Source organism: Mirounga leonina, unplaced genomic scaffold, assembly GCF_011800145.1.
Source record: "Mirounga leonina isolate KUSES-001 unplaced genomic scaffold, KU_Mleo_1.0 Mir_199, whole genome shotgun sequence".
NCBI classification, from domain to species: Eukaryota; Metazoa; Chordata; class Mammalia; order Carnivora; family Phocidae; genus Mirounga; species Mirounga leonina.
Window position 1 is genome coordinate 5,331,030 of NW_023270498.1, and position 10,079 is coordinate 5,341,108.

General features: G+C 37.6%; 1 long non-coding RNA gene across 2 annotated transcripts in view; it reads left to right on the forward strand.

Annotated features, from left to right (window-relative positions):
* The window catches only part of LOC118024590, a 5,138-nt gene extending 3,079 nt beyond the window's left edge, over window positions 1–2,059 (forward strand). For both annotated transcript variants that reach the window (XR_004683141.1, XR_004683140.1), the window contains exon 3: window positions 1,842–2,059. This is a non-coding gene — a long non-coding RNA (uncharacterized LOC118024590). The remainder of the gene's footprint in view (window positions 1–1,841) is intronic.
* The last annotated feature ends 8,020 nt before the right edge of the window (window positions 2,060–10,079 follow it).

Genomic DNA, 10,079 nt, shown 5'->3' on the forward strand with positions numbered 1-10,079 from the left:
ATCTATCTATCTATCTATCTATCTATCTATCTATCTATCTATCATCTATCATCTATCTATCATCTATCATCTATCATCTTTCTATCACCTACCTAGAATCATCTTATTTTTCCTACTATCTTGCGATTGTTTCCAGGGAGGGGGTAGGTTAAGATCTCTCAGCAGCATCATGTTTTATAAAAATCAGCATTTTAAAATGCTTTCTTTTTCCTCCCAAAGTTGTTTTGAATTGAAATGATCATAGAAAACTATCAGTTATCCTTTGTTGCATGGTTTTGCAGCGGACCTTTCCAACCCTGATCTCCTGCCACAAAGGACCTCACTCTGGAATACAGTGGAAATATCCAAAGAAATCAGTGGCATATGATGAATTGGAATCGTGTGAAGGAAAATGTAGCAATAAAATTCTAAAATATCCTGGCAAGAATCATGAAAATAGTTATGTTCAAGACACTGAAGGGAAGAGGGGATATTATTGGGGAAAATAAAAGGCCTCAAAGTGTTACTTTTATGCATTTTTAATGTCAATTGTTCTTGTTAAATAATAGGTAGATTCTTCATTTTTGGTGTTCTTGAAGGTAGGATCGTATCTATACAAATCAACATTGTTGCAAAGGGAAAGCTTTTCTTTGGGGAAGCAAACATTCCGTTGGATAGCTTTGTGTGTCATTTTGACTAAGTGCATTGATGGATCATCATGCACCGCCACACTCGAGTCATCTGGTCGTGAATCTCACATGTGGTTGGGAACTATGGATATGACCACTATGAGTGTGTTAAACCAAGGCATTGTATGCTCACAAACCACTGTGGGGCAGCCCGGGGCTTTCTTTATGTAGTCATAATTATAGTTATGAGGATTCCAAATGTGACTTTCTGAGCTAGGTTTGAAGGCATTTCTCATTCATTCATTCATTATTGTTGACAGTCGCCAATGGCTAACCTGGTGTTTGCTACCCTGCTGGGTAAATCTTTATTGAATATAATAGGATTAAAGCAATGGGCATGTATGTACATACTCAATACTAGGTGCCAAGAATACAAAGTCTTTTTTTTTTTAAGATTTTATTTATTTATTTGAGAGAGAGAGAGAAAGCACAAGCAGGGGTAGGGGCAGTGGGAGAACCAGGCTTCCCGCTGAGCAGGGTGCCCAATGTGGGGCTTGATCCCAGGACCTTGGGATCATGACCTGACCCAAGGGCAGACGCTTAACTGACTGAGACACCGAGGCGCCCCGAGGGTTATGGTTTAGGAGGTAGAGAAATAGACCTATGAATTGCAAATGGAAGTGCTATCTACACAAAATCGAGGCAGAGACATTCTCAATGAATTTTAAATGTGGTAGAGAGAGAATCCATGGGGGCATAAGATAGGACTTTTGCCAGATTAAAACACTTAATCAGGGGCACCTGGGTGGTGCAGTTGGTTAAGCATCTGATTCTTGGTTTTGGCTCATGTCATGATCTCAGGGTCATGAGATCAAACCCCTTGTGGGGCTCTGTGCTCAGGGCAGAGTCTGCTTAAGATTCTCTCTTCCTCTCCCTCTACCCCTCCCCACTGTTCACTCTCTCTCTCTAAAAGATATAAATAAATATTTTTTAAAAAATTAAAAAAAAATAAAACACCTGTGGGAAGGAACAGGGTGTTTTAGGGAAAAGGGGACTGAAGTCATTGTTTATAAGAGGGGACACCGTGGGCAAAGTCTGATTACAGGGAGGAGATGTATAATCTGGGAACCAGATTCTGTGTCAGTTCCAGGGTTGGGATTTGTTCTGCATGGTATGGGAATCCACTGAAGGACGGCAGTGTGTATATACACAAGATGTTCTCTCTCTGGGTAGTGAAACAGAATGGAGGACTACAGCATGGCAGAGGAAGTCTACGTGGGGCTACAAGTTCTCCAATGCTAGGACAGATGCACTTGAGATGCCACACTGTCTCTCAGGTTTGTGACAACAGAGCGGTGGTGAACAACTTCTACTGCATATCACAATGAGCCCAAGTCAGCAGAAGATAATTCCATTTAATTTATTTCTGTTTCCTAAATGTTTATTATAAGATTTTTCCAAAATGCAAATAAAATTTAAGGAGTAATTAAACAAACACTCATTTGCTCACCAGCTAGATTCAACAATTGTTAATATTTTTTCTCTTTTTCTTTTATTTTCTTTGTGTATATATATTACTTGGCCTGTCATTTGCTTTTTCTTATATTTCCTCTATCTTCTATAAGCTAGGATTAGGGCTGTTCTTTGTATAGTGAATATATCGCACTAAGAATGTAAGAATGTAAAGTCAGAGTGTTGCATTATAAAATACCTTGAAATAATTATTTCCTATGTGATTATGTTCCCAATTTGACATATGTACATTTGTTTGTTTCATTTCATTCTCAATTTCATGTCTTTCTTTTTTCCCCTTTTGGTTTCAATTTTTTTGAATATGTAAAATGTTTACTCCATTGAAAACTCAAAAATATAAAAATGGTATACTCAGAGACTCCTCATTTCCATCTCTTTGCCCTCCATTCTATTCTGACTCCCATTATTCGTTCTACTTTATCCACCAAGAATTTAATTTTTTTTTTGCCAAAAAACCCCACACCCAACTAGGTACACTGATATTATTCCTTCTATTACAACATAAGAAGCTTTAGATAGTCACTGTTTTGCACCTGACTTTTTTACTTAAATATATACATCCTGGAACCCTCTTCATATCATTACTTTAGGGAATCATTTTTTTTTCTTATAACTGAATATTACACCATTGTGTGAATATTCCATATATGCAAACAGTCCCTTAATCAAAGGCATCTGAGTTGTTTCCTATCTTCTACTTTGTAGACCATGTCATAGAATGTATCTTTGTTTATTCAATGCTTTATATTTATGGAATTTACCATCAGGGTATATTCCTAGAGGGAGGATTTCTGGGCCAAAGAGTTTCTGCATATGTAGGATGTGTGTGTGTGTGTGTGTAATTTTTATACATATATGTCAAACATATCCTCTCTAGGTTTTTTGTTTTTTTGTTTTTTGTTTTTTGATAATGCAATACATGGCTATGGCTGTTCCATCAAGCTTCACCATGAGTTTTGTCAAACTTCTAGAAGTTTTGCTGATCTGATCATTGATAATTGTTTTGCAGTAGAGTCAAACCCACAGGTGATCCAACTGTGATATGAGACATGGACTTTTAAGATAACTCTGGTTAATCTGCTCAAGAGTACAGATTCAAGACAGACAGTTTCATCAAATATCAGAAATCTATGAAAAGACATTAACTGTTAATTCAAGAATTGAAATATAGAGTAACTGGGATTAGTGACACAATAGATGCTTTTAATAGCATATTAGATAAAGTGGAAGAGAACATAACAGATCTTGAAGATAGGTTAATAGGAAGATGGAAGCATGAGAAAGAAAATAATAGAAAATACAGGGGAGTGTATGGAACATATTTAAGAGGCCTACTATGCGTGTAATTGGACTTTCAGAAGGCAGTGCCAACATTTGAAGAGATGAGAGCTATTTTCCCCAAATACAGAAATATAGCAGTCAACTCACAGTTTCAGGGATGACTGGATTACTACAGAACTCATGCAGGATTTAAAATAAAACACAGCAAAACCTGTGGTGCGACATAGTAAAACTCCTAAAAACAGAGGTAAAAGAGAAACTCTCCTAGGCAGCTAGAAAAGAAAGACAATTTATTTTTTTTATTTATTTATTTTTTAAAGATTTTATTTATTTATTTGAGAGAGAGAGAATGAGAGAGAGCACATGAGAGGGGGGAGGGTCAGAGGGAGAAGCAGACTCCCCGCCGAGCAGGGAGCCCGATGCGGCACTCGACCCCGGGACTCCAGGATCATGACCTGAGCCAAAGGCAGTCGCTTAACCGACTGAGCCACCCAGGTGCCCAAGAAAGACAATTTAAAGGTGCAATAGAGCCAAGGTGTCTTAGAACAAGTTTCTCAGTAGAAACTACGCAGGGCAAAGGCTAATGGAATCACGTGCTTTGGGTGTAGAAAGAAAGTAACTTAATATAGAATTTATTTTTTTAAGATTTTGTTTATTGGAGAGAGAGAGAGTGAGTGGGGGGAGGTAGGGAGGGGGAGGGAGAGGAACATGCAGACTCTGCACTGAGCATGGAGCTTGACACAAGCTTGATCCCAGGACCCTGAGACCATGACCTGAGCAGAAACCAAGTGTCCAACACTCAACCAGCTGAGCCACCCACATGCTCCTAATATAGAATTTAAATGAAGTGACAACTTCCTTCAAAATTATGGTAAAATAAAGAAAATTCCAGGAAAACAAAAACTAAAATAACTGGTTATTGTTTGACACAAACTAAATGGTGCTCTTCAGGCTGATGGCAAATACATCTAGATGGAAAATTGCAGATATGAGAACGAAATTATAATATTGTAAAAGACATTGTGTTCCAAGTGACTTGAAGGAGTTAAAGCATTTTAGTTACAGCCATAAATTTCATTTTATGTCTGCTTTGGTGATGAAGTCACCCATGGAATCCCAAACCTTACATGTCTTATGAGCATCCTCTGTGTTACAATGGAAGTCCTGTGGGTACACAGAGAACAGGGTGATTATGAAGGGCAGGAGGGAGGAAAGAAAGGGTTCCCAAGCAGGTGCATCTCCTTATAGGATTAAAGTTGAAATCTTCAAAGTCATTTTATCATTGGAACTCACTTCAAATCCAGTTAGGAATCAAGGTTAATAGGTATAATAACTTGAACTCTAAATAAATAAGTAAAGTCACCGAAGGATGACAGTGTGAGTGCTACAATCACCCACACAAAATTGAATTTGTGAAAATATTTCTGAGTGTAGAATAGGTTCTACTTTAACAATCATTTTTCCCCATAGCCTTCCTGATTTAAAAATATATATATCTAGCATTAGAAACAGATGCATTTTTTCTATTTTATTTAATAAATTTCAATGAAATTTATTTTAAAATTATTTTTTCCCTGAGAAGTTTTTGTATGTCAGACATTGGGCTAGTTACAGGAAGTACCGAAAAATCTAAAAATATTTTTTATCATTATGAAGTTTACAATCTAGTGAAAAAGTCATTGAGGTGAGAAAAAAAAATAAACTGCATCATGGTATGTTAAGAGCTTAAAGTAGAAGACTACATTGGTCCTCCAATGGCACAGAGAAAGCAGCTGCTTACAGTCCCATCTTGGAGGAAGGGTTTTCCTTCATAGAATCTCAGGGAAGATAATATTTCAGACAAATGTTAAGGCAAGGAAGAGAGCCATCAGGTATGTAAGGGGTTCATGTGTGGTAGTGGTGGGGTCAGTGTTAGAAGAGACGGAAAGGCAGTCAGGTGAGAAGTTGTGGATCTGGGCAACAGTGAGAAATTCAGCATCTCAGTGCATACTCCATGCACAGGCCAGGAACAGGATAGAAATGTAGAAGTCCTTTAATCACACTTTACCTTGAATGATTTTATTTTATTTTTTAAAGATTTTATTTGTTTGTTTGTTTGTTTTTGTTTATTTATTTATTTATTTATTTATTTATTTATTTATTTATTTATTTGATAGAGACAGCAGGGTGGGGATGTGGCAGAAGGAGAGGGAGAATTTCAAGCAAACTCCATGCTGAGCACAGAGCCTGACGTGGGACTCAGTCCCAGAACCCTGAGATCATTGACCTGAGCTGAAATCAAGAGTTGGACTCCCAACTGACTGAGCCACCCAGGTGCCCCTACCTTGAATTATTTTAAAGAGAGCGATGAGGTTAGTGCATTTCAGGAATGGCATTCTGGCCATTGTCTGAGAGCTGTAAGGTGGCAATCAAGAACCAACAAAGAAATAGTTTCAACTGTGAATACAGACTGTGGTGGGAGCCAGAATTATGGATACCTGTCCAGGACAAGAACTAGAGAGGTCTTACTTTTCATCTCACTTCATCTTCATGACATCACTATTCGGGTATTTTTATTAGAGCTGATATAAATCTTTGGCCATAAGCTTAGGTATGTATGGAATGTTATTATTACTTTATGTGTTCTATACTTATTCTGAATATGCTTTGAATGCCCTCCCACTAGCATTAGAGATATAATCTCTGTTAACTGACAAATTCATATAACTGAGCTCCTTCCCAGAGTCCACTGCAGCCTTGTAGCCAAGGGTGAGTTCAAGTCCTGGAGAGTTGACGTTGCTGAGGTCAGCGATGCTATCTATCATCTCTGTCTGAAGCTGAAACCTTCTAAGTCATCCTGAGGGTGATCCACAGGGGCCATATCCAATCCTTTGTATCTGATGCCTGGATTTCTGCTTAGAAAACTTCAAAGCCAAATATTTGTCTATTTTCTTTATTACTTTTCTGTGCATTTTGTAAAAACATTTCCTTGAAGCAAGAGATGACTCATGGTCTAGCTGTTGAATAGTGCAAGGTCACAGGGTAACAAGAAATCCTGCAGAAAACACACCAGTTGATATTCCAGTTTTTTATTAAAACATCTTTGGTCCTACACAGAAACATTTTATACTGAGACACTGTATATTCAATTTTATGTTGAAACATTTTTGTCTCCGTATTTACAAGTGAAGAGACAGAACTTACCAAATTATCTGTCAGGCAATCAGGGTCACGGGAAAGGATGAGGACAGATTAGAGAGATTTGCTTTTTAAATTTCATTTTAGAGTATATGTGGTGGGGGGAAAGGTATCTGACTGGAATAAGAAGCTAATATCAATAGAAAGCCAGATTATAAAAAATACATAAACAAGTAATTCAACCAAATTGCCTTTTCAGAATTAACATGGAGGGGTGAGGCACTGTGTAAATTAATAATTATGTTGCTATGGTTACTCTCCCTGATTGGAACAATACCATTGAATAGTTGGTTATTTTAAGCTGACTTCAGGTAACGTTTAATTTATTGGGGAAAGACACTTGATTTGCATCTAGACAATTTAAAAAAAAATCATCATTTCTATGACATTTTGGTACAGATCTACAGACCAGAATTAAAATTTAGTTGCTTACAGTTTATAGATTTCTTAAAAGTACATATTTACATTTCAAGAATGCAAGACTGGATGGTTTCTTTCCATTTTACCTTTCTGGGGAGATTATCATGGAGGTCAAAATAGAAATGTCCTACAATTGGGAGTTGGACAGAAATAGAGTCAGGTCATGTTGCTCACTGCACATGCAATCAAGATCAAGTTAATTAAAATCTTTGAGCCTTAGTGTTCTAATTTATATAGCACAGATAACCATCTTAATAGCATGTAATAAGGTGTGCAATAATGTGCTGGGAATCTGTTTCCATTACCCTGGACTGGCATATCTGTGGTTATAGCTATTAAAATTACATCCATAGAAAAGGGAAGAAAATAGCAAGGCTCCATTCATTTGCAAACTTGGTTACTGGTTAAAAAATAACAATGTAAATGTATTTTGGGAGTCACATCCAAAAAGAATATGTAAGGGGATTCTAGATTGTTTGCTGTTAAATTTATGTGGCTGATGTCAGTGATGGAAAATCTTTCTCTGTCACATGAATTAACTTGCATCACTGTGTTAAATATACTTATTGACTCTTTTTGTGGTATATGGCACACTTTAAATATTAGAGGAATAGAGACTGAACATTGCATGGTGCTTCCTTTAGAGAGACTGTACCAAGTAGATTTAAAAGACTCAGAAGCAGTGCCATGCCAAGCCATATCAGAGTCTGAAGCAAAACAAAATTCAGTGATACTAATCCTGTCTTTAAAATTTTCATATTTTGTTTGTTGATAGTTAATTTTATGTGTGAACTTGACTGGGCCACAGGGTGCCCAGATATTTGGCCTAACATTATTCTGTGTTTCTGTGAAGATGTTTTTGGATGATATTAGCATTTGAATATACATTAAGTAAAAGAGATTGGCCTCCCTAGTGTGGATGGGCCTCATCTAATCAGTTGAAGGCCCTGGCTAGAGCTGAATAAAATTGTCTTGGAAGTGGGAGATCAGCTTCTTCCTGCTTTTGAACTCAAACTGAAACATCGACTCTTCCTGGGTCTCAAACCTGCTGACCTCAGACTGGAACTATAACCTTAACTGTCTTAGAACTTCAGCTTGCTGACTCACCCTACAGATCGTGAGACTTGGACTTGTCAGCCTCCATAATCACGTGAGCCAATTCTTTTTTTTTTTTTTAAGATTTATTAACTTACTTTAGAGAAAGAGAGTGAGAGCGCACGTGCTAGAGGGGGGAGGGGCAAAGGGAGAGAGAGAGAGAGAGAGAGAATCTCCAGCAGACTCCCAGCTGAGTGTGGAGCTGGACAGAGGGCTCAATCCCAGGACCCTAAAATTGGGACCTGAGCTAAATCAAGAGTCAGATGCTCAACTGACTGAGCCACCCAGGTGTCCCACCAATTCTTTATAATAAATCTCCCTTCTGCCCCATAGATAGATGGTAGATAGTTAGATAGATGATAGGTATAGATGGTTTTTGCATCAGTTTGTGTTTATTTTTTTTTAAATATTACATTAAAATATGACATATCTTGATTACTGAGTGTTTTAGCATCCTCTTACATTTACATCCAAGGTGAGTTTCTCACTCACCTCACCAGTCCTGGCCCTGCATAGGACATATTAAAGTATATCTGCCATCAATTTGTCTTTAGAAACTCAGAGGCTCTCCTTGCCTTCTTCCTGAACACACGTTTTTAAGGTTCTTCACATCACCCTCGTAGAATCCATTCTTTCTCTCCTTCCCCATTGCCAGTGTTTCCAAACCTCACCCAAACCATTGTGATAGTTATCAGTTTCATTTATTTTCCTCTAGGGCACATTAGTCTTTGACCCATTTATGTTGTTGTTGTTTTCTTTTTTCCCCTTTGATCCATTTTTGTAAAATAGCATTCTGATTGCATCAGTATTCTGCTTAAAAAATCTTCCTTTACTCACCATTTCCAATATTCTTAGCATTGTACAGAAATTATGTTTCTAACTTTGTTTTATGTCTTTTGCCCTTCATAACAGCCAGTGAGCTTCAGGCACATGAAAGCGCTTGCCCAGGCCAAACAGGCAATGCTCTTTAACTGTGTCAGCTTTTTATGTATGCAGGTTCTTCTATTGGGACTCTGATGCGTCCTACTTATTTTCACCATCCTGCCTAATTTTATCACCTCGTATTTAATTTTTACTCCTTCTGCTTTAGAAAGCTTGACTTTTCCTCCCTGTGCTCTCATGGCACTTATTATTATCTTGAAAGTGGTAGTACTTCTCACCATAACATTTTAACTATATGTTTAGAAATTTACCTCCCTCCACTAAACTCTTGGGGCAGGAAAGAGTGCCTTCCCTGTATTATCAATCTTTTACACTTATCTCAGTGCCCACTCTTGGGGAGACTGGAGAAAGTTTTAAGTTTCATGAAAGAGGTATAGTTATAGGAGTTTCTGATTATGCAAGAAATAAGTTGAATGGCAGGGAAAAATCCCTTGGGCCGAGAAATTCTCTGGGAGTACAGCACCTGATATTTGGCGTATCTTCTCTATTTGAGGTTGTATAGCCACGCATCTTATACAATGTTAAAGGAGAAATACGAGATCCACATAAGTTGTTTGTATGCAATAAATGTATATAAACCCAAATTTCTGTTCAAATTGAAAGATATAAAAAGCAATAGTTAAAAGAGAATTGGAAACTTGGAAAACTTTTAGCCAGTTGGCATGGGATTCTCATTTCTTAATTTCACATTTACTGTACTTTGTTCTAAAAATTGAAGTCTCTGGAGCCCTATTCATGTGAACACTGGACTTTTCCTTTTTTTAACTACTTCTTCAATCCTGCCGCCATGTTTTGACCTGGCTGTGTCTTGACTGTCCGGCAATATTTTGCATACACTCACCACCTCCAGCCAGTACTTATTTCTGCCTTTGTTTAGGTTGCTTTTTAATAATGGATCCTTAGTTCTTTTCTCAGAATCTGAGCATGAGTTCTCCTGTGTAACTACCCTTGTGGCTTTATTTTCCACAAGGAGCCTCTAGGGACTTGTCTTCGCCTATGAGCTAAATTCCAGTCAAGATAAAC